Source organism: Petaurus breviceps, unplaced genomic scaffold (genome assembly GCF_028583685.1).
Source record: "Petaurus breviceps papuanus isolate PSGF00001 unplaced genomic scaffold, PetGlider_PUasm1.0 90601, whole genome shotgun sequence".
NCBI lineage: Eukaryota > Metazoa > Chordata > Mammalia > Diprotodontia > Petauridae > Petaurus > Petaurus breviceps.
The window spans coordinates 1,924,442-1,947,948 of NW_027187282.1; the positions used below are offsets into that span (position 1 = coordinate 1,924,442).

General features: G+C 37.5%; 1 protein-coding gene and 1 pseudogene across 1 annotated transcript in view; one reads left to right on the forward strand and one right to left on the reverse strand.

Annotated features, from left to right (window-relative positions):
• The window catches only part of VAMP7 (vesicle associated membrane protein 7), a 427,850-nt gene that overhangs the window by 11,967 nt on the left and 392,376 nt on the right, over window positions 1-23,507 (forward strand). The gene's annotated exons all lie outside the window — the stretch shown is intronic.
• On the reverse strand, window positions 15,461-15,991 carry LOC138142626 (fatty acid-binding protein, heart pseudogene; annotated as a pseudogene).

Consider the following 23,507-nt stretch of genomic DNA (forward strand, 5'->3'; position numbering starts at 1 on the left):
CCTGTGACTTCTTCTTTGACCTCTTCTAATTCTCTGCTCTGAACTAGAATCTCTGACACCCTTCAGAAACATTATTTTTCCTCAGGGCAAGCTGAAACACATGGACTTACAGTCATTGAGCCCCAAGTAGTAGGAGTTTAACCTGTACTTGTTTTGTGAACCCAAGAGGATGAAGACAAATTATTGTCATTCTGTTAGTGCAGTAGGTAAGGCAGTGCAATAAGGCTGAGTAGGTAATGGGCAGACAGCTACAGCATGACAAGGGATCTCTGCCCTATGTTGCACTAGCCAGGGTGCTTAAGGGAAGGAAGCAATGCTAAGATTGTCTGTATGTTTTGGTAAACTGGCTGATGAAATTCTGCAGTCACAGAGAGATTTCTGGAAAGAGAGGGAGAGAAAGGTCAGGGTAGGACTCAGACATCTCCAAGCAGCATGGTTGCTATAGCCATGGCTTTTGATTATGTTCTTTCCATTTGTGTCTGTGTGCACTGCTCATCATTTCTACCCCCTGGGAATGGCAGCCAGGAGGGAATGCAGCATCTCTGTCTCCAGGCAGCTTGTCCATGTAGCTTTTGCCATTTTAGAGCTGGACACGTTTCTCTCTATGGGGTGGTCTGGTATAAATATGCATCTCAACGCATTTGAGACCCCTGCTGTGAGGCAAGTGTAACACTGATCACTATTTGGGGATTCATTACTCGAAAATTCTGGTGAAAACAATATCATTATTATTTTCTCCAGATAAAGAATACTTTATAAGGGGACTCAGATGAGGAGTTAAAATCCATCTTTTGCAACTGATTTCTTTCTCCTAAATCCCAATGTTCAGGGCAAGGGCTAATCCAAGATTCTCACAAGGATATCCTTGAAAGAATGATTGATGTTTACAACATGATTTAATGGGGATGAGAAAAATGAGCAGGAGATTTTTTCTCCAGACAACAATATTTCAGACTTTGACAAAATACGGTCAAAGTCATTGCTTGCTTTCTTAGATCCTCCTTGCATCCTTGCTGGGGGGGAGGGTTCAAGTTTAGTTCTGGGTCATCATGAGAGTTTATTATTTTGCAGGTCTATCCTGAGTAGCTCCAGGGCACCAAGAACTCTTGTGGGTAGACATCACATGTGGAGAGGAATTGGAGACTTCTTGCTTAGTTTCATTTCCACCTCCATTTATGCACTGCCCAGAGACAGTGACAGACTGCACTGAGACTCTCAAGCAGTCTTCCTTAGGGAAGGCAGATTATAGCTCTGGCAACTGGAGTTCTGTCCTCAGGATATTTCAGCAAGAAAGATTATTATTACCTGTTACGCTGTTACCTAGTCCTCACCTTTTGTGATGGAGTTCAGATAGAAATGCTCTGAGGTCAAATTGCTCTACAGCTATTTCTATTAAGGTCCTATGGGTTACTGTACAGGTGGGTACAATGGTTACTTTTGATACCTGAGTTAGTCTTGATGTGCTATTGGTTCATCTTCAGTAGCCTCAATCGAGGCAACTTTGGGACCACTTCCAGAGCAGACAACATGAGAGGGCTGCCATATATATTTTCCTATTCTTACATGGTCTCATTGTCATAAATGTTTTTCATTCCTTGGTGTCTGGAAATTATTAGGATATAGTATGGTGATGACTATGACAGATATTGTTCTTAAATTTTTAAGTATCAATGTTATATCTCCCAAGTTAGGGGAAGTAGTTCTGTCTGGATACAGTACAATTTACTTATTGAATTCTCAATGATATTTTGAAAGTTCTCAGGGAGGAAGAGAATAAACATTTATATAGCACCTAGGATGTGCCAGCCACAGTGCCAAGTATATAACAAATATCTCACATGATCCTTACACCAGCCCTGTGAGGTAGTTGTTATTATTATCTCCATTTTACAGATGAGGAAACTGAGACAAAGTAACTTGCCCAGGGTTATGTAGTCAAAAAATGTCTGAGACAAGATTTGAACTCATATTTTCTTGACTTCAGGCCCATTGCTCTATCATCTGTACCACCTACCTGCATTTGTAATATGAAGATTTGTCAACTGTCAGTTTATAAAGAATAGCAAACTTCTAGTTTGTCATTCAAGCCAACTATCATTTCTTCTTAGGCACCCAATAGATGCTAAATGTTTGCAATAATGGGTTTTCTTCATCAATCTGCTAGGAGAACCTTTGTTTAATTTTTAGTAATAACGACCTGAACTTGAATCTTTATTACAAACTCCTGTATTTCTACAAATAAATGAATGATGGATTTGTTTAGTACTTCTTTATTAACATGTTGGTTGAATTCAAATGGATGTCACTCATGGAGTAATTTCTGCAAATTTAAAATTATTATTTCTAATAATAATAATGAATAAAATATTTCAGTGGATCCATGGTCTTACTGACATTGGTCCTTCTACTAATGCAGATAACAATTCAATCATACCTATTCATCCTGCTATTCATTGGAAGGCTTCATCTTGACTACCAGTGTAACACTCAGATTATTGATTGTTATGCTTTTTTCTTGCCACAGAGAAAGTCCACTTCCCTTTCCAGTCACATATGCCTTTCATGTCTTTGGTGTATTTTTTTTTAGCACAAAGCATTGTTGGTAATATGCTGGAGTCTACTTGTACTCATAATGTGTCTCTCCATTGCCCTTTGAATCACTTGCAATTTGGATTCCTGGGAAATCGTTCTGTGGAGACTTTTTAGTATCTGTTGCTGGATCTTCATCCAGGAAATACCCACTAATCTTGGGTGTTCCTGGGCCCTCTTCCCTTCTCCCTCTATACTACTTCATTTGGTGATCTCATCAGCTCCTGTGGATTTAATTATCATCTCTATGATGACAATTCTCAAATCTATCCTTCCTACTCCAATCTCTCAGCTGACCTTGAGTCTCACATCTTCAGCTGCCTATTCAACATCTCAAACTGGATGTATAGTAGACATCTGAAACTCAATATGTCCAAAATTGAACTGATTATCTTTTCCCCTAAACCTTCCCCATTCCTACCTTCCTTACTACTGTCAAAAGCAAGATCATCTTCCCAGTCCCTAAGAATCAAAACCCAGATGACATCCTCTACTTCTCACTCTGTCTCACTCCACCCTCCATATCCAATCTGTTGTCAAAGTCTATCAATTTTACCTTTGCAATATCTCTTGAATATGTCTCCTCTTCTCTGACACTGCCACCACACTGATTGAGTACTTAGTTACTTCATTCCTAGACTACTGTAGCCTATTGGTGGGTCTGCCTAGACTCAAGTCCATTCTTCACTCAGTTGTCAAAGTAACTTTCCTGAAGCATAGGTCTCACCATGTCATTCCTCTACACAATAAATTCCAGTGGCTCCCTTTCACCTCCAGTATCAAGTACACAATTCTCTGTCTGGCATTCAAATAACCTACCCCCTCCACACACATACTTTCTTATTGCACACCCCCCATCATATCCTCTTCTTTCTACTTTCTAGTTCGTTGAATGAGATACTCCATCACCCAACGTCCAGTATTTTTTCTGGCTGTCTCCCATGTTCTCTCTCTCCTCATCTCTACCTCCTTTTTTCTCTGGCTTCCTTCATTAATTCCCCCCAAAATAAATAAATACAGCAAAAAATATAAAATACAAGTACTGAAAAAATAAGTGAAAAATAAATTACTTCATCTCTAGATTCAATGAAAAAAAACTAGAAAGACATAAGATACTTAAGAGGTTGGTAAAAATTGTCATTTGACTTAAATGATCCAATAATCTTATAAATACTAGCATTCATCCTCTCAAGACCCCTGTGAAGTAGATCATTTCAAAAACTGAATTGTGAGTTTCCTGGAGAGATGGATGGAATAAAAACAGGGCTATAAGCCATGACCAGGAGAACCAAGACTGATTAGGAGACCAGGAAATATACAGAAGCTGAAAGGTTGTACAAAGTGAGATTGGTCAAAGCCAGGTAAGCATTCTGAAGAACAAAATTTAGGTATGATGAATAGGGAAGGTGAGGTAAGATCACAGCTCCCATCTGATTTAAAGATGGAAGAAAAATTTTACTGTCAAGTAGAACTGTTCATGATAGGCCATTTAAAAATTATGGTGAGGACTTGGATTATATGACCACATTTCTAAGGCACCTTTCACCTATAGGATTGGGGTGTAGGGGTGTTCAGGGAGAACTAGCACCTCTGGGGTGAGGGTTTGCCAAACCATTTCCTTTGCTTTTTTTTGGAGGGCAATTGGGGTTAAGTGACTTGCCCAAGGTCACACAGCTAGATTTTTGTGTCAAGTGTCTGAGGCCGGATTTGAACTCAGGTCCTCCTGACTCCAGGGCCGGTGCTTTATTCACTGCATCACCTAGCCACCCCCAAACCCTTTTCAGGGATGCTTTGGTGGTCACCTCTCACTCAACTCTCACCTGTGGCTTCAGGAAACTGTAGCATGCATAGCAGCCGTACCTAAGTAAAACCATCTTGGCAATTGGGCTAAACCAGGCTGAGGGTGACTGACAGGCCTCAAACCCACTGGTGAGTTGGAGGGAGGATGTCTACCCCAAGCATGTGAAGACTTTAGAATAGGCAGATGAGAACAATTTGGTCCAATGGCCATGAAGGTGACTTAGAGCTTGGTCAGGCATCAAAGATGCTAAGGTCATCCACTGCATCCTAGGCCATCACCAGTCATCTTGACTTTTGTCCTGCCACTGGAGTCTGATGACTCTGGAAGAGAAAATGAGGCTGACGACTTTGTGCAACGCTGCCTCACTTAAATCCAATTGACATTAAGTCAAGACATCATCCTGTGATGTCATTGGTCCTCTTTTAAAAGGAACAAGAATAGCTTCTAGGATTCCATGACATTCAGTTTGTAAGTTTGGGTATATTTCTGAAGAAGCTGCTTAACTTTTTAATCATCTAGCTCTTCTAAGCTTTTAAGCCTCCATTTCAAAGCCCACATTGTTTGCATCTGCACTTTGCATTGCTTGCAGGGCCATCACTGGGGATCTTCATATGTAGGATCAATGTCTTGCTGTCCCCACTGTCAAGGGGATCATTGGTGACATGTGGCCTGGTCTAGATGTGACTTCTGAAGTCTCTCCCAACCCAAAGATTCTAGAATGCAGGAATCTCTTCTATCATAATCAGCACCTTTTTCTTCTTTCCCCTACTGTCCACTTATACTCCCTTCCCATCTTTTCTCCTATTTCAAGAATATCGGAGACAGCTAGGTGGTGCAGTGAATAGAGCACTGGCCCCGTAGTCAAATGACCTAAGACACTTGACATTTAACTAGCTGCGTGACCTAGGGCAAGTCACTTAACCCCAACTGCTTTGCCTTCCCCCCTCAAAAAAAAAGAATGTCAATGGGGCGGTTAGGTGGCTCAGTGAATGGAGCACCAGTCCTGGGGTCAGGAGGACCTGAGTTCAGATCCGGCCTCAGACACTTAACACAAAAACTAGCTGTGTGACCTTGGGCAAGTCACAACCCCAATTGCCCTCCAAAAAATCCAAAAAAAAAAAAGAATGTCAAGGCCAGGAACACTAATCTCAAATGTAATTTTGGTGCTAAATATGATGGTGCTAGCTACAAATAGTAGAAGGCATATGGATACAGCAAGTTCTGTGGATCTAACTCCAGATGAAAGCATTTATTTATTAAAAAATAAATAAATACAAAATATATTTTACTTGGTATCTTTTGGTTTTATGTCACACTTATTGCTGAATATATCCAACCTGTCTCCCATACACAATGGACCATCTCTCATAACAAAGTGTTTAAAAAGGAAGAGGAAAAAAACAGTTCAGCAAAAACAACCAACACATCCTGTCAGATGGTATATGTCTATTCCACACCCTTAGTCCCCACCTTTGCAGAAGGGAAAAAGTACATTTTTTCAACTCCTCCTTGGGACCAAACTTGGTCAAACTAATTTCACAGTGTTCAGTTTCATGCATTTTTCCTTTGTTGTAGTCATTATATGTATTGTTTTCTTGGTTGTACCTATTTCACTTTGTATCAGTCTTTACACAAGTCTCCTCATGTTTCTCTGAAATGATCACATTCATAGTCTCTGACCATATGATAATAGTCTATTAGTATTGTTTTCAGATCGTTGATAACACAAAAAAAAAAATACTGCTGGGTTTTTTGTTGTGGCCAAGAGCTAGAAACAGAGTAGAAGTCCATCAATTGAAGAATGACTAAATAGTTTGGTAACCAAATGTAATAGAATATCACTGTCCTGTAAAAAGTAGTCCATATGATTAATAAAGAGAGGTTTGAAAAGATCTATATGAACTGTTACAGAATGAAATAAGTTGATCCGAGAAAATTATGTATACAATAGCTACAATAATGGAAACAGAAGAAGCAACCACAAAAGAGTTAAAAGTCAATGTTGTGGAATGGCTAGGTGGCACAGTGAATAGAGCACCAGCCCTGGGGTCAGGAGGACCTGAGTTCAAATCTACCCTCAGACAACACTTACTACCCGTGAGACCTTGGGCAAGTCACTTAACCCCAATTGTCGTGCCTTCCCCCCTCCAAAAAAACAACAAAAAAAGTCAACATTGCAAAATTACAAAGAACAAGAATGGCCCCAAAGAAGTGGGTGTGGAACATTGCATCTATTTTCATATCTTTTCAGTGTATTGCACAATGTTGCCCATTTTTTTCCTCCCTCCTTTGTTCTTAAAAAATATTCTTTGTCATATAGGCTGGCTCTCTGGCAGGGGGGAAGAAGAGGGTGATGAGTGCTGGATGCAGAATTAGAGGCTCTTACAAAATTGAAGGAAACTGTAAAAGTTGCCAATCCCCTGCCCCATGCAAGAATCCCTTCTACAATAGTCCTGATAGGTGATCATTCAGGTTGCTTCTGACCATTGCCAAAGACAGGTAATTCACTAACTTACAAGATAGTCCACTCCATCATGACAGAGCCCTGATTATTCAGGAACTCCTTCTAAAATGGAATTGAAACCTCCCTCCTCATAAATTCTGCAGACTGTCCTTAGTTCTATCACTAGCACCTACATAGAAATGAGCCAAATCCATCCCCAATGTAACAACCCTTCCAATACTTTATGACAGCTATCATAGCCCTTGTAAATATTTTCACTGAACACACTAAATGTCTCTATCCCCTTCAGCCATTGCTCATAAAACATGGTTTTCAGGGCCCCTGCTCTCCCTTGAATGCCTTCTAGCTTGTTGTGGTCCTTTCTACCATACAGCCCTCAGAACCGACCACAATCCTTCAGATGTGGCCTGAGCAGGGCAGAGGACAGCAGGACTTCAATAACTTCCTTTGTTCTGGACAACGAATTGCTATTAATGTAGCAGAAGATTGCATTAGCTTTTCTTGGCTGCTGAGTCCCAGTGTTGGCTCATTGTTCACTCAAACCTTTAACAGCATTTGAAATATGGAACTCTTTGTGAGATTGTAGCTTCAAACACAAATTACTGAGAGTGCTTCCAAAGCGATCTTCTCATATTGAGTTTGGCCATCAATAAGAAATGTCATTTGTTCTAATAACTAAGATAACAAGTTTAAGGGAAATTCTCTGCAATTTATTAACAGAGCTTTCACTTTTCACATTAGCAAAGGGATTTGCATTTGATTTTTGGATGCTTCTTTTACTGTCCCTTGGCAAGGCAAATATAAATTGTATTAATGAATTTGGATGACTCTTGTTATAGGACCATATGATTGATGAGTGCTCTCATATTTTTAAGGAGTTGACAATTAGGAAAAATTCAGATGTATTCTTAACTTGTAAAATCTATCTTGCAGAATGAAATAAATAATATCCTTATATCCTGTGTGCAAGGAATAATTATTTTGGTACTTTCCTTCAGGAAGCAACTTCAAAAAGAAGAATTCTATCCATGAGCATTGGTCCAATAGGGATATGTCCTTCCACTTGGGTGTGAGGAGAAAGAACAAAAAAAACCATCCTTTCCTTCCACTTTAAGTTGAAGTGAAACTAGCCAGGGGTATCCTCAAGAGTTCACTCCTAGATTTGCACATAAAGTAAATTCCCAAACATCTTTTTAATGAGGCATCTCCATATTGAGAGGAATTGATTTTGTTTAACTTGATAATAAAGACTGGCACTGGATTTAGACTCAGAAGTCCTGAGTTCAAATCCTACCTCTGCTCCTTACTGTCTGTAAGACTCTGGGCAATTTTCTTAATCCCTTTGGGGCTCAGCTTTCTGATCTCTAAAGTGAAAGCAGAAGACTAAATGTCTTATAAGGGCCTTTCCAGCTCCAAATTAAATCTAAGTCTAGATCACATGACTAATGCTATACGAATATTTGTCATATGGAAAATGATTTCTACTTCATATTTAAATTTGTTGCTAAGTAGTTTTAATATGATTGACTAAAATACTTTTTGTGTAATGGGGAAAATGAATGCTTTTCTCTAAGTAGCTTTCAGAGTGTACCTTACCCTTGTCTACACTAACTTTGTAACAATATAGTTCTTATAAGCTAAAGATTAACTCCAATAGAGATAGAGGTTTCCTTCTGAGGTCAAAGTATCTAGTATAAAGACGACATACTAGATGCACAGAGTCAAGATCCAGAAGTTTATGCATTTCTCTTTCCTTATAAATCAGTTTAAATTTTAAAAGAATGAAATTCTGGTCCTTGGACTTGGCTTGGATTTTGAGTTCCCTGAAGTTTCAGCAAATTCAATTTATCAAGCACTTGAGGGCATACTATGTGCCAACAAATGTGCTAGGTTTTGAGCATTCAAAGGCAAAAATGAAACAATCTCTGTCTTCAATGAGCCAGGCATAAGCAAGATGCCCAGTAATAAATACATAAAAGGTCATCTGAGAAAGATGATAACACTCACAATTAGGCTTAGGAAGAAAAGTGCAGCGGAAAGACTGCTGGATTTGAGCTCAGTTTCCTCATCTGCATAATGAGATAATTGAACCAGATGATGTCTAAGATGTCTTTCTGCTCAAAATCTATGATCCAGTGAAACTTTCCCTTGAGACAAGCCTTGAAGGAATCTAGGAAGCTAAGGAGGGTGAGTATTCCAGCCATGAGGGTTCATTTGTGAGAGTGTAAGCAATAAGGAGATGCTCTAGGTTCCTGAATTTCAAAATGTGCCTATGTCAACAGAACTTTAAAACATATGCTCCTCTTTCCCATGGTTCTAAATGTATTTCAATTAATTTTGAGCTGATTCCTACTCATGTGGTGATGGATTCCTCCACAAGTTTAGCCCATAAGTATTATATATGTGTGTGTATACTATATATATATATATATATATATATATATACACATAACTATATAATTTGGATTGTGCAAAACCTACTCAGTTTTATGCAATCAAAACTGTGCATTTTATCTTCTATGAGGTGTTAGTCCAAAACAGAGAGGTGTTTTGTGTCGTGGGCCCCTTTGGCAGTCTGCTGAAACCTATGTATCTCTTCTGAGTGAAACTCTTTAAAATAATCAAAGTACATGCTAAATTTCAGTTAGAGGCTAATGAAAATAAAGATGTCATTTTCCCCATCCAAATACATTGCCCATTATATATACATACATGTATGTATATATGTGCATATGTGCATATATGCATATATACACATACACACATTATATATCTTATATACAGACAATATATAATGCTATATACATATATATACCCAAAATGCTATATATATCCAAAGTATAACTCATGTTATTAATGTAACCCCATCATAATAATTAGCTTGTTTTAAGCCTAGCAGACACTAAAAGCCCCTAACGGCCACTTGGTTCCCTCCTCTTTAGCTTTACAAAGTTTATTTTTAAAGACATTTTACAGATACATTTTGTTTTGTACATCATCAGAATATCTCCAAGTATCCCCTCCCAGAAAGCCACCCCCATATAATAACAACAAAAAAAATTAAAGAAAAAGAGTGAAAAAAGAGAAAATGTCAGCAAAATGGACCAATACATAGAAAAAATCTGAAAAGGTGCTCAATGTACCACACTCACTCTTCCCACCTCTGCAAAGAAGTAGGGTAAGGAATTTTTCTTATATCTCTTCTTTGGAAACATGCTTTCCCGCCATAATTTGCAGCATTCACCGTTTACATTTTTGTACTCATTTTGTATATTTTTTTTCTTGTCTCTGCATCAGTTTATGTAGATCTTTCTATGCTTTCTGTTTTTCATATCCTTTTGACCACTCATCCACTGGGAGGTGATTTTGTTTTTTTTGAATGTTTGCTTTCACTTTGATAGCATGATGGCAATTCTTACCTTTGTGGATTCACTTGGTGCACAGTACATTGTTTTCATTCTCTTGATTTTATTTTGTATATGTCTGTGTTTTTAAAATGTGTTTCTTATAAGCAACAGATTGTAAGGTTTTCTCTTTTTTTTTCCAATGTCATTCTTTTTATCATTTACAGTTAAGTGCGTATTTTCAGGGCAGGTCCCCCTGGACTGCGATGTGAGCTCCACTGCTCTTCAGAACACATTTTTTCATTTTCCTGTTTTCTGGGGAGTGTAAAATAGTCTTGTGTGATTAGAATTTCCTTTCCTTTGTATATGAAAATGCTTCTGATTCCTTGAAATATTATCTTTCTCAATGGAAATGTTTAACTTAACCATTATATTTTTTGGAGTTTACGGTCTTGGGTTTTTCTTTTCTGAAGTGGTCTATGGATTCTTTTGATTTTTACTTTATTTTCTGTGTTCAGAAGTTATGGGAAGTTTTCTTGCATCTTGCATCTCGGCTCTCCTGTAAAAATATTTTGCAGCCCAGAATGCTGTCACTAAGGCCAGAAGCAAATTCTGCAACCTGGATCTCTAGGGCTATAGAAAGAGCAAAGATGTGCTGGGGTATTGGGTTAGATTTTGTTTTAAGTCAGCAGGTCAAGTCCTTGGGAGCCTTGCGGCTGGGAAATGGGGTAGGACATGCCCTGCAAGATCAAGGTAGATATCCATTAATGTTTTAAACCTTTGTTTGAGATCCAGTTGTGCTAGACCATGGAGAAAGCTGAAGTTGTTTTACTTGAGGTCACAGGGATCAGAGAAAATATCTAGCCCTCCATCTTGTTGTTCGTTTAAAACAAAAATTCTTCAATGACCCTCTTTTCTTTCTTTTTTTTTCTGGGGGAGGGGCAATCCTATAGCTATCTCCTCTCCCCCCAAAGAAAAAAAGAAAAACACATTTTAAAAAACAAATAAGCATAATCAATAAAAACAAATTCAAACATTTCATATATTCAAAAATGTGTTTCTAATTCTGCATCTTCAGTCTATCATCTCTCTGTCAGGAGATTACTGTCATGCCTTCTCATCATCCCTCTACAGTCATGGTTGGTCAGAGTTCTCAAATTTGTCAAAGCTATTTGTCTTTACCATATTGTTACTACTATCTAAATTATTCTCTTGATTCTGCTGGTTTCATCCTGCATTTGGTTCATACAAGTCTTCCGAGGTTTCTCTGAAATATGCCTTTTGTCATTTAATATACTGAAATAACATTCAATTAAATTAGTGTATTCTGAGGTCAGCTTGTACCTCCTGGAGAGCCAATTATCATACCTCAGAAACTGGTGAATACTACAAATCAGAACTTGATTTTTGTTGTTTTTGTATACACTTAAGGAAGGGATGGGGAGAATATTAATAATGCAGATTAAATTTAAATGTATCATGTTTGCATTTTCCCAGAGGGTTGGGTTTTTAAATATTTACCAATATGCTGCTGAATTAAGCCCACGTACCATAACTTGTTCAGCATTTCCCAAATTGAAGGCACCCCTTTGGGTTCGTTTCTTTGTAATGACAAAAATGTTGCTATAAATATTTTTGTAAATATGATTCTTTTTCTTCTTTGATCTTTTAGATCTAGTATTAATATCACTGGATCAAAGGGTATGTATGACATTTAGTCACTCTGGAATATGGTTACAAACTGCTTTCCAGAATCACTAGATCAATTTTCAGCTCTATAAATAGAATACCAGTGTGCCTCTCTCTTCCCCACAGTCCAGCAAAGTGTCATTTTTCTTCCTTGATATCTTTGCCAATTTGGTAGATATGAATTAGAACCTCAATTTTAATTTGAATTTCTCTAATTATTACCAATATGGAACATTCTTTCATTTATGAATGTTGATCATTTATATTTTTCCTTTGAGAATTGCTTGTTAATATCTTATTCTTTCACCATTTATCAACTGGGAAATAGCCATTATTCTTGTGATGAATCAGCTCCATATAATTTGGGTATCAAACTTTTCTGCAAAGATTTTTTTTCTTCAGTTACTGGTTTCCCTACTAACTTTAACTGTACTGATTTTTTTGTGTGCAAAACCTACTCAGTTTTATGTAATTAAAATTGTGCATTTTGTCTTCTATGGGGTGTGTCATGAGCCCCTTTGGCAATCTGGTGAAACCTATGGATCTCTTTTGAGTGCAACTCTTTAAAATAATTGAAGCACATACTAAATTTCAGTTAGAAGTTAGTGAAAATAAAGATGCCATTTTCCCCATCCAAATACATTGCCCATTGAAATCTATCCATGAATCCAAGTGTAGAACTCCTGACCTAAACTAAACTTCTGCCAGGCTGTTTTTTAGTTTTCGTAGCAATTTTTGTTAAATAATAAGTTATTACTTTAGAAGGTTTCTTTGGGCTATTGAACACTAAACTATGTTGGTATTTTTCTAATATGTTGTGTACCTCATATGTTCAAAGGATTAACCACTTATTTTTTTATCATTATAAAATAATTTCCCTGAGTACTGTAGTATACTTTAAGATTTGGCACTCTAGACCCCCTTCCTTCTTTTTTTCGTCTTTATTTCCCTGAAGAATCTTGATCTTTTATTCCTTCAAATAAATTTGGTTATTTTTTTCTAGCTCTACAAAGTAATATCTTGAATAGAAACTGAATAAGTAAATCAATTTTGTAGTAATCTTGTCATTTTAATTATATTGACATGACCCAACAATGTGCCATTAATATCTCTTCACTTATTTGAGTGCCTTTATTTTTATAGAGTATTTCATAGTTACTATGCATTAGTTGTTAGATGGACTCAAATATTTTATATTTCCAATAATTATTTTAAATAGAATTTCCCTTTCTATCTCTTCCTGATGAGTTTTGTTGGTAAAATATGGAAAGGTGTGGGTGTATATTGATATTTTGCTGAAGTTATTGCTTCAATAACTTTCTAGGGTTCTCTATGTAGACCATGATTTTATAGGCAAAACTCAATCTTTTTCTTTCCTCTTTGCTTATGGTTATTTCCTAGATTTCTTTTTCTTTTCTTTATTGCTATAGATAGCACTTCTAACATTATACTAAATAATGGTGATGATAATAGACATCCTTGCTTTACCTTTGATCTTATTGTAAAGACATCCTATTTATCTCCATTATGTATAAGGCTCACTCTTGGTTTTAGATAAATCATATTTTCCAAATAAAGGAAAGGTTCATTTATTCCTAAGATTTTTAATGTTGTTAATATGAATTAGGGTTGTATTTTGTCAAAAAAATTTTCTGCATTTATTGACATAATCATACAATTGTGATTGTTTTATGTTTATAGTTTTCCTAATACTGAGCCAATTCTGCATTCCTGGTATAAACCCTACTTCATCATAATGTACAATCTTTTTTATATGTTGCTGTAACCTCTTTACTAAATGTTTATTTAAAAAATTTTGTGTTATGTTTAGAGCCCATGTAAGATTGCAAGCCATATTGGGGAGGAGGAGAAAATTTAAAACTTATGGAAGTGAATGTTGAAAACTAAAAAAAAATAACTTAATTAAAAAAATAAAAATAAATAAAATTATCAGCAGGACTGGAATCTGGAAAAAATAAGAATAAAAACTTTGTGTTGATATTCATTAGGGGAATAGGTCTATAGTATTCGTTCTTTGATTTGTCTCTCCCTAAATCAGGTATCAAGATCTCCTATTTATATCATAAAGGAAATTTGATAAGATTCTTTCTTTTCCTATTTCTTCAAATAGTTTACATAATATTAGAATTAATTATTCTTTCAATATATGGTAGAATTTCCCCTGCATGTGTTATTTACTATCAATATATTATGACCATTAATATAAAATTAGATATCAAATAGGGAGATGTGCTTTCCAAGAGGGGCAATGGGTTCACCATCGTCATTGAGGAGATTCCTCACAAAGTAAAAGTTGAGAAAGAATTCCCTCTAGATGAGAAGGTCTTCCTTTTATTTGTTGATGACATTATACTGATAGTAACATACATTTCACAGTCTATTAAATGACATTTGTAATCATTCAGAAGAATTCAGTCTAACTATCCATGTAGCAAAACCAAGTGGGTAAAGAATGCCTATTTTTATCCATTACTACATATAATTTAGACAAACACTACAAAGAGACAGTGGGTTTATCCCAGGATTCAACCAGTGAACATACTGTGTACTTCATTGGTATTCTTGTTATATCAAGAGAAAACAAGGAAGACCTCCAGCACATTAGGCGAACAACATGTGATAAACTGAGGGGAAAACATGGACCAGAGTCATAGATGCATTATTGGAGAGAATGCCCAAATGGATGAGACAGCAGATCCCTTTGAGTACTGAAATATCTTATAAAGCCCACAAAAGTTTTCCTCTAGTGCTTTATCACTTTGTCGTAAGGACCTGGGACACTTGAAGTACCAGGAGAACATAAGTTCTGTTCATTCTAATAAGCTAAAAAGACATTAAGTATGGCATTAGTGACAAATTGTGTCGTTACCAGAAGTTGAACTAGTAGGGAACAAATCCTTTAGCTATGGGGACCCACTAAACAGATAAAAATACAAAGCAGCCTTTAGTCCTATACACTCCTCCTCCACTTCTGCAGTGTTGATGGTGGACTGAAGCAAGAGGTCAGAGGGTGCTAAGAATCACACAGTTTGGGGGCAATCTACAAATATTAATTTAACTGTTGGCACTCTATGAAATTTTGTCCAATGACGAATGAGTTGGTGCACTACTGGAAAAATTGAACCATATCCATATTGACATGATTACTATAAATGAAACGAGAAGAAATAAAGACATTTCAGTTAAAGTAATTGGACGATCACAGATTCTCCTCAAGAAAGTGAATAAAGAAGTTGGTAGAGGGGGGTTTGGTGTGCCCCCAAAGGCAATGAGAGACAGTAATTTCCTGGGTCCCCTGGTTATCTCACCTATTGGTGTTCATGAGGTGTCTACACAAACAGATGACTGGGGAGATGACTGCATCTTCCATGAAGGCTAAAAGCTTTAAAATATTTGATTAACTTGATGAGCTTCTTTTTTTAATGACTGACTGTGGAATCTGCTTTATTGGCTTGGGATCAGCCATCAGATGCAGTTTTAAAAAAATACAGACTGGGCTTCAACTAGGACCAGGACAGCACCATATGTTTTCCATTTCTGAAGAGTTCCTTGACCAGAGTCAATTGGTACAAAACACTGGGGTGGAGAGAGGGATGGGGTACAGAAATGAGGCAATCTGCTGTTGAGTTCAGTGGTAGCCGTAGGCAGAGGAGTTGACAGTGAACAGGTAGGCTGGCTTCAAGCTGTTTCCTTCTCATAGGTCCTAACACAGACTGCACTGCCATGAATTAGTGTCAGCATGAGCTTCCCATCCTGGAGCTCCCGAAAAAGTGTGGTCTCATGCCTGTTCCACTTCTGGAAATGGACAAGTTTGCCTCCATCCAGTGTGATGAGAGACTTGACTTTCCTGTCATCGGCTGTTGTCTCATCAAACTCTACTCCGAGCTTGAAGGAGATCTTGGTATTCTTTAAAGTGCTCTGAGTCTTGATAGTGATGGTGTCCCCACTGACCTCGATGATGGTGGTGGGCTTGGTCGTGCTGGCCACCTGCCTTGTGGCAAAGCCAACACTAATGGACTTCATGTAGTCATCAAAGTTCTTGCTGTCAACCAGCTTCCAGGTGCCAGTGAAAGCATCTGCCATGGTGCTAGGCTAGAGGAAACGAGGCTGGGCTGGACTGGGGATGCGCTTCGAGGCTCTGGGTCCAGATCCACTGGGCTGCACCGGGCTGAGCTGCAGAGCTGAGAGGGGTTGGGCTAGGCTGGGCTGGGCTGGGTTAAGTGGCAAGCAGGCAGGCAGACGGGCAGGGGGGAAGATAGGGAATGCAGAAAGGTGCCCAGCTCTCGACAAGCTTCTTAAAAAACAAGTCAGCATATATTTTGCTACTTAGAACCTTCAGAGGAAAATTGGTACAAGGAGAGAATGCTACAAAATAGGCTCTTAATTAGGAACACTTGTAGGTCACATGGCAGCTTCCTACCTACTGATGCAGTGCCAAAAGGATGAGATACTTCCCTTAGGAACAGGTAGACAGAAACAGCTTGTATGACTGATCATTTCATGAGGACAGGCCCTCAAGCACCCATCCATATACCAAAGTAGCGTTAGAAATTTCAGGACACATTCATATAGAGTTCTCTCACTCTCAGCATATTCCAAAAGTCCTTGAGGTTTGTTGGTATGTTTGAAGGCTCTGGTGACTCCCAAATATAAAACAGGGTCACCTCTAACATTTAGGGCTGTTCAGATCTAGCCTGGAATACTGGGAAGGGCTAGGATTACTTGAAACTATCATACCCGTGTTTCCCCGATAATAAGACCTATCCCGAAAATAAGCCCTCCCCTTACTGTGTAAGATTCCTCTAAAATAAGCCCTCCCCCTAAAATAAGCCTTATTGAGATTGCTACTGTAGTGAAGGTGATCCCCTGCGCTACACGCTACATTACGGTACCCTCTGTATGCACCGTCCCCCCCCCGGGTGAAACGCACGCCGCGCTCCGAGCTGCATCCAATCAGAGCTGCAGCAGTGAGCGCATCATCCTGTTCTTTATTGAATTCATTATTGAATAAAGGTACATTTTTTTGTTCACATTTACCTGTTTATTAAAATTGTTGTCAGTGTTCATTAAAATAAGCCCTCCCCTGAAAATAAGCCCTCTGGTGTTTTTCTGTCCAAAAAATATAATAAGACAGTGTCTTATTATCGGGGAAACATGGTATATGTCACTTTGCCCCCTCAGGAACCAGAATAGACAGAGAATTAATTGAGAGAGAATTGGATATGGCCAGTAGAGCAAATGGGCCCATGAATTCCTTGTATCCTTTTGATGAATCACATGAATGGTTTTTCTGTTCATTAATAAATTCTTAAGGAGGGTGCAGGTACATTACTGTTCCTTGAGATCTAGAAATAGAATGATTTATTTAACAAAAGATGGTATTTCAAGGAACTTTTTACTTAAGGTGGTCTCCAGCTCTCTCTCTCTCTCTCTCTCTCTCTCTCTCTCTCTCTCTCTCTCTCTCTCTCTATCTATTTATATGTATATATATATATATATATATATATATATATATATATATATAAATATATATATACACACACACATATATATTCTAGATAGATATATATTCCAAGCACATATATTTTCCAGATATATATTACAGATGCATATATATTCCAGATCTTTATCTATATCTATATTCTAGATAGATATTCCAGATATCTATGTATTATATATATATATATTCCTAGCTTGGGACAGCTGTGTGTGTGTGCGTTTGCACGTGCCTGTCTGTCAGAGGCATTAGTGGGGGTGGGGGTGAAGGTGAGGCATGAGCTGTTAGATTGTATGCATGAGGTGGAAAATGTATGGCAAATAATGGGAACTCCAGGCTCAGGCATGGATTTTTCTGTTTTTAACAGTGGCTGAAGTGTTTTAAGCCCTGCTCAATGTGGCTGCAGAGGAAGCAAGCAAAGCTTCCCAATTTAATATAGCTAAGTGTATGCCTGCCAGCATCTTAGCTTTTTGACCCCTCCCCCCCAAACCAGAGGAAGAAGACTAATTATCCCCTGCCCTACCTCCCCTCCCGACCTACCAACTCCATAAATACTGGGATTGAGTGAGGAGGGAAAGCTGTGGAGCCACAGTCACCCCACGGAAAGGTAACTAAATTAAATCTCAGCTTGAAGGATGTTTGAAAGAATTTCCCTGAAGGAAATGAGTATTTGAAAATTTTCCTGGTGTGCTGCGCAATCCCTGGATGGGTGCTAATACCCTTTCTTGTTTCCAGAAACTTTCATCTGTTCTAATGCACCTACTTGTGAAAATTGTATGGGAGAGTTGGCAAGTTATCTTGAGGTTGCCTTATGGGTAACCCTAAATTTGAAAGGTCCCAAGTTAGGAACTTAAAGAGAAAGAGATTTCCTGACACAGTGATTCTATCCTTGGAGAAAGAAGAGGATCATTTCCCATAGTTTCTGCATAGCATCCTCCTTGGAAAGTAAAGCAAAGGGTTGCTTAGACATTGGAGGTCAAATAGGAAGGAGAAAGTTGTTTAGAAGCTCCTCAAAACTACATGGATGTGTAATGCCCAAAGGGGTCATTTTCAAGCATTGTCTTGTTAACTCTACCTGGAACTTCTCCAGGAAAATCTCTTCATATTCTCAGAGTATAGCATTGTGGGAAATATTAGTACATTTCGTTTCCCCAGATATAGGCAATATGATTCCCAGAAGCCGTTATTTCACCCAACCCAAAATGCACACAATGCAAAGTACTCACAAGATTCAGAGGATATAAACAGATATGGAAACTTGTGAAACATTCTTTCATAAAGGAGCTGAACAGGGAGCTGCTGTCTGTTTAGTACTCTGCCATACAGAGTATATACAAGAGACTATATAGTCTCTTGAAGACTCGTGGTACTGCTCTGTGTTTTAGACTTCCCCAGAAAGTAACCACAGTTTGGGGACTGCTGAATAAGCAATTTCCTTCTTAGTTGACGTGCATTGTCTAAATAACTCATTGGTTTTGTTTTCCAAGTAGGATACTCTACAGGAACTATACAAATAGTTTTCTTATTTCTCCAAAGAGCATGCATCATCAGGAAATCCCCTTCTCTGGAGAAAGAATGGAAATTTGGAAGCTCTAACCATGAGGTAACTCTAAAAGAAGATGCTACCTAAGAAAGCTCCTTTCTCCAGTTTGAAAGTTAAATTCTGGAATCGTGCTGCCTACGGAATTCAGTCCTCCCTCTTTCACACAGGATACTGGGTTCACCAATATTGCCTATGAAGAACCCTCTTAGGCACAGGTGTGTGATCACATGTCTACCTCTAGCATGTGCTTCTGGTATAAGTCACTGAGGGACACAAGTTTTTGATCCTCTTCCCAACCCCAAACACTATTCCACTCTGTTATGCACTGGCCTGTCTTCTCAAAATCCAAAGGAGAGCAAGAGAGAAGTAAAAAGAGTAATTACTGGTCATGGAGTCAGGAATGAGGCTTGATTTCAAGTCAAGTCTACAATTGGAATTGTTGGTGGAGCTGTGAATGAGTCCAGCCACTCTAGAAAGCAATTTAGAACTATGCCCCCAAATACCTTTTGACCCAAATGTACCATAACTAAAGCTAATCCTGAAGAAACCAAAAAGAAAAAGAACCTATAAGTACAAAACTCTTTATAGAAGCTTTTTTTGTGCTCCCCCAAACTGAAATCTAGGGGGATATATCTTATTGGGAAATGGCTAAACAAATTACTATATAAATGTAATGAAATATTATTGTTCCAGAAGAAATGATGAAATGGACAATTTCAGAGGAAAATAGGGAGATATCCATTAAATGATGGAGAGCAAAGCAAGCACAACCAGAAGGACTATTGATACAATGATAACAATATCATAGAGAAAAATGACTTTGTAAGACTTTAGAATTCTGATCAACACAATGATCATTCCAAAGGAGTAGAGATAAAACATGCCACTCACCTCCCGCTATAGAGATGATGAACTTAAAATGAATTTTGAGGCATGGTTAATGTGGGAATTCATTTTTCCAGACTATGTATATAGAGAGACCTTACTCTTCTTTTTTCTTTTCTTTTCTTGTCTTTTTTGGTCTTCTTTTCCTTTCTTTTTCTTATTCTTATTAACATGTTTAAGTCCATCCCTCTTATTAGAGGAATGGACTAATAAAAGAAAACAAAATGAAAAAAGGACATGTAAGCATGTATACCCTAAAACAACAATGGGTTTGTGTTCTCCCTGATGTGACTATTCCCTCCAATGCTGCTGATCACAATCCATTCTGGCTGGCCTATCTTGTCCATTTTGTCCCATAAGTTTGGCACGGGGGCTTTCCTCATTGTGCTAAGGGCCTTCCTCCTATTCTCTTGACATAAGAAGGAAAGCAACAGAACATAATGTACTGGTCATTACTCCCTCTCAGTATGCCACCATCTTACATTGTTTTGGTGACACCTCTTCCCTGTTTCTCTTTTGTTTTGCCTTGGGTGTAACATATGGTAGGCTTGCTCCCATGAAACCTACACCTTCCCAGTGTTCATTGGATAAAGCTCAGTTTCAGTTCTTCAAAGACCAGTTGTGGTATACCATAACCAGAAGAATATTGTTATGAAAAAGATGGGCCTAAAATGAGAAACGAGAATTCACAACCAGTGAAGAAGAAAGGAGATTATTAGATACTCTTTTGCCCAACTATATGCCAATGAAACTTGACAACTTAGATGAAATAGATGATGACTTGCAAAATATAAAATTACCATTACAAGAAACAGAGAATTTAGGAGAGACTAGGTGGCACAGTGAATAGAGCACCAGCCTAGGAATCAGGAGGAACCTGAGTTCAAATCCGGCCTCAGACACTTAACACTCACTAGCCATGTGACCTTGGGCAAGTCATTTAACCCCAATTTCCCTGCTTTCCCCCCTCCAAAAAGCAAAACAAAAGGAAAGAAATAAAGAAAGAAAAAAGAAAAGAAGAGAAACAAAATTTCAGCAAACCAAGTTCAGAAAAAGAAACTCAGCAAGCCAAAATGAACTCAACAAAGGAAAGAAACTAACAACCAGTTGGATTTGTAAGTGAATTCTATCTAACACTGAAAATCCAATTAATTTTAATATTACATAAGATGCTAATAAAATAGTAAAAGAAAGGATCCTACCAAACTCCTTCTATAATACAAACATTGTCTTCATGCCTAAAACAAAGAAAATCAAAGCAGAGAAAGAAAACCAATATTATTAATAAAGATTGCTACAAAAATTTAAATTTATTATTTTTAAAATTTACTATTAGCAAAAAGGCTACAGAAACATATCACAAAGATTATATACTATGACCAGACTGAATTTACACCAGAAATATAGGTAGGTTTGATGTTAGGAAAACTATAAAAATAATTGACAGAAAAAATCATATGGCATATCAATAGGTTTGTTGTTATCAATCAGGATTAAGTGATTGCCCAGGGTCACACAACTAACAAGTGTCTGAGGCTGTATTTGAACTCAGGTACTTTTGACTCCAGGGACGTACTCTGTTCACTGTACCACCTAACTGCCCCTAGAAAAAAGCTTTTTACAAAATCCAACCCCCATTCCTACTTTAAAGAGGGGGGGACACTAGAAAACAGGAATAAACATACTTTTCTTTAACATGTTAAGGTAACATGAGCAGGTAGGATGCACAGTGGAGAGAGGGTTGGTCCTGAAGTCAGGAAGACCTGAATTCAAATCTCGCCTTAGACATTTACTAACTGTAACTCTGGGCAAGTCCCTTAAAAAAAAATCTCTCTTTGCCTCAGTTTCCTTAACTGTAAAATGAGGAAAACAGGGGTAATATCTCTTGTTGTGAGATAATTTCTAAAGCCTTTTGCCCAGTGCCTGGTATATAGTAGGCACTATATAAATGTTAGCTATTATTATTGTTAGCCATTAAATATCATATATCTAAAACCAAAAGCCAGCATTACACATAATAGTGATAAACTAGATGCTTTTCCAATGAGATCAGGTTAAATCAAGGATGTCCATTGTCACCTCTACTATTTGGTATAGTGCTAGAAAGGCTAAGTAATAAAGCAATAAAAATAAATTGAGGAAATGGACATAGAAAAAGGAGAAGCAGAAGCATCCTTATTGCAGATGATATAATAGTGTTCTTAGAAAACCTCAGAGAGTTAAGTAAAAAATAATTGAAACAATAAATAACTTCCACAAAATTTAGGATATAAAATAAATTCATATAAACCATTAGTATTTCTTTATAATACCAACATAATTTGACAGGAAAAGTAACTACAAATTGTATAAAATTCTTTGGAGTCTACCTACTAAGATATACACAGAAACTCTATAAATAAAACTACAAAATAGTATTTACAAAAAATACAGGCCTAAATAATTGGAGAAATACTCATTGCTAATGGGCAAGCCAAACCAATATAATAACTATTACAATGAACCTAAATTAATGTATTTATTCATTACCAGATCAATCAAACTACCATGGATTACTTTATAGAGATAGAAAAAAATAAGAAGGAAATTTATCTGGAGGAACAAAATGTCAAGAATCTCAAGGGAAATAATAAAAAAGAGGGAAGGAAAGGCTCCAAACAATTACCAAACTTTATCTCAATCACCACTACAAATACTAATCATCAAAATAACTTGGTACTGGTTTTAAAAAAAATGGCCAGAGGGTGCAATGGATAGAGCACTGGGCCTGGAATCAGGAGAACCTGAGTTCAAACCTGGCTTCAGACATTTACTAGCTGTGTGACCTTGGGCAAGTCACTTAACCCTGTTTGCCTCATCTGTAAAATGAGCTGGAAAAGGAAATGGCAAACCACTCCAGTATCTTTGCAAAAAAAACCCCAAATACAGTTTGGACATGACTGAACAATTTAAAAAAATAGAAAGGTTGATCACTGGAAAGATTAGGTACAAAACATACAGAACCAAACAGAACTATTCATCAACATTTAATAAACCCAAAGCCCCCAGTTGCCAGGAGAAGGACTCACTATTTGACAAAAATTTAAGGAAAAACTGTATAGCAGTCTGGTAAAAATTAGGTTTATAACAATACTTACATAATATACTATTATAAGGTTACGATAAATGTATAAAAGGTGACATCATTAGAGGAACAAGGAAGAAATTACCTGTCAGATATATAGATAGGAAAAGAATTTATGACCAAACAAGGGATAGGGAGAATCGTGGAAGATAAAGTTGAAAATTTTTATTACATAAAAATTTAAAAGTTATTATACAAACAAATGAAATGTAGCTAACATTTAGAAAGTAAATAGTTATGGGGGGAGGGGAATATTTGCAGCAAGTTTCTCGGATAAGGATCTCATATCCAAGAATCAATGGCTTTGCTTGATGCTTGATCTTACCTTCTAAGTATTTAGAGGGGAGGGGAAGGGAGGAATGGGAAGTATAGTGCTTTTGTGCCCTCCCAGCTGTTGGAAACAAAACTTTCAGAACCAATCCATTTGAAATACCTATTGATATGGTATTCTCCTCACACCAGTAAGGTTCCTGTGGTAACTGGTATGATGGTCTGAATTGCAATTGTAATTTAAAAGGAGTCTGGAAAGCCCTTTGAGTCTGCTTTTAAA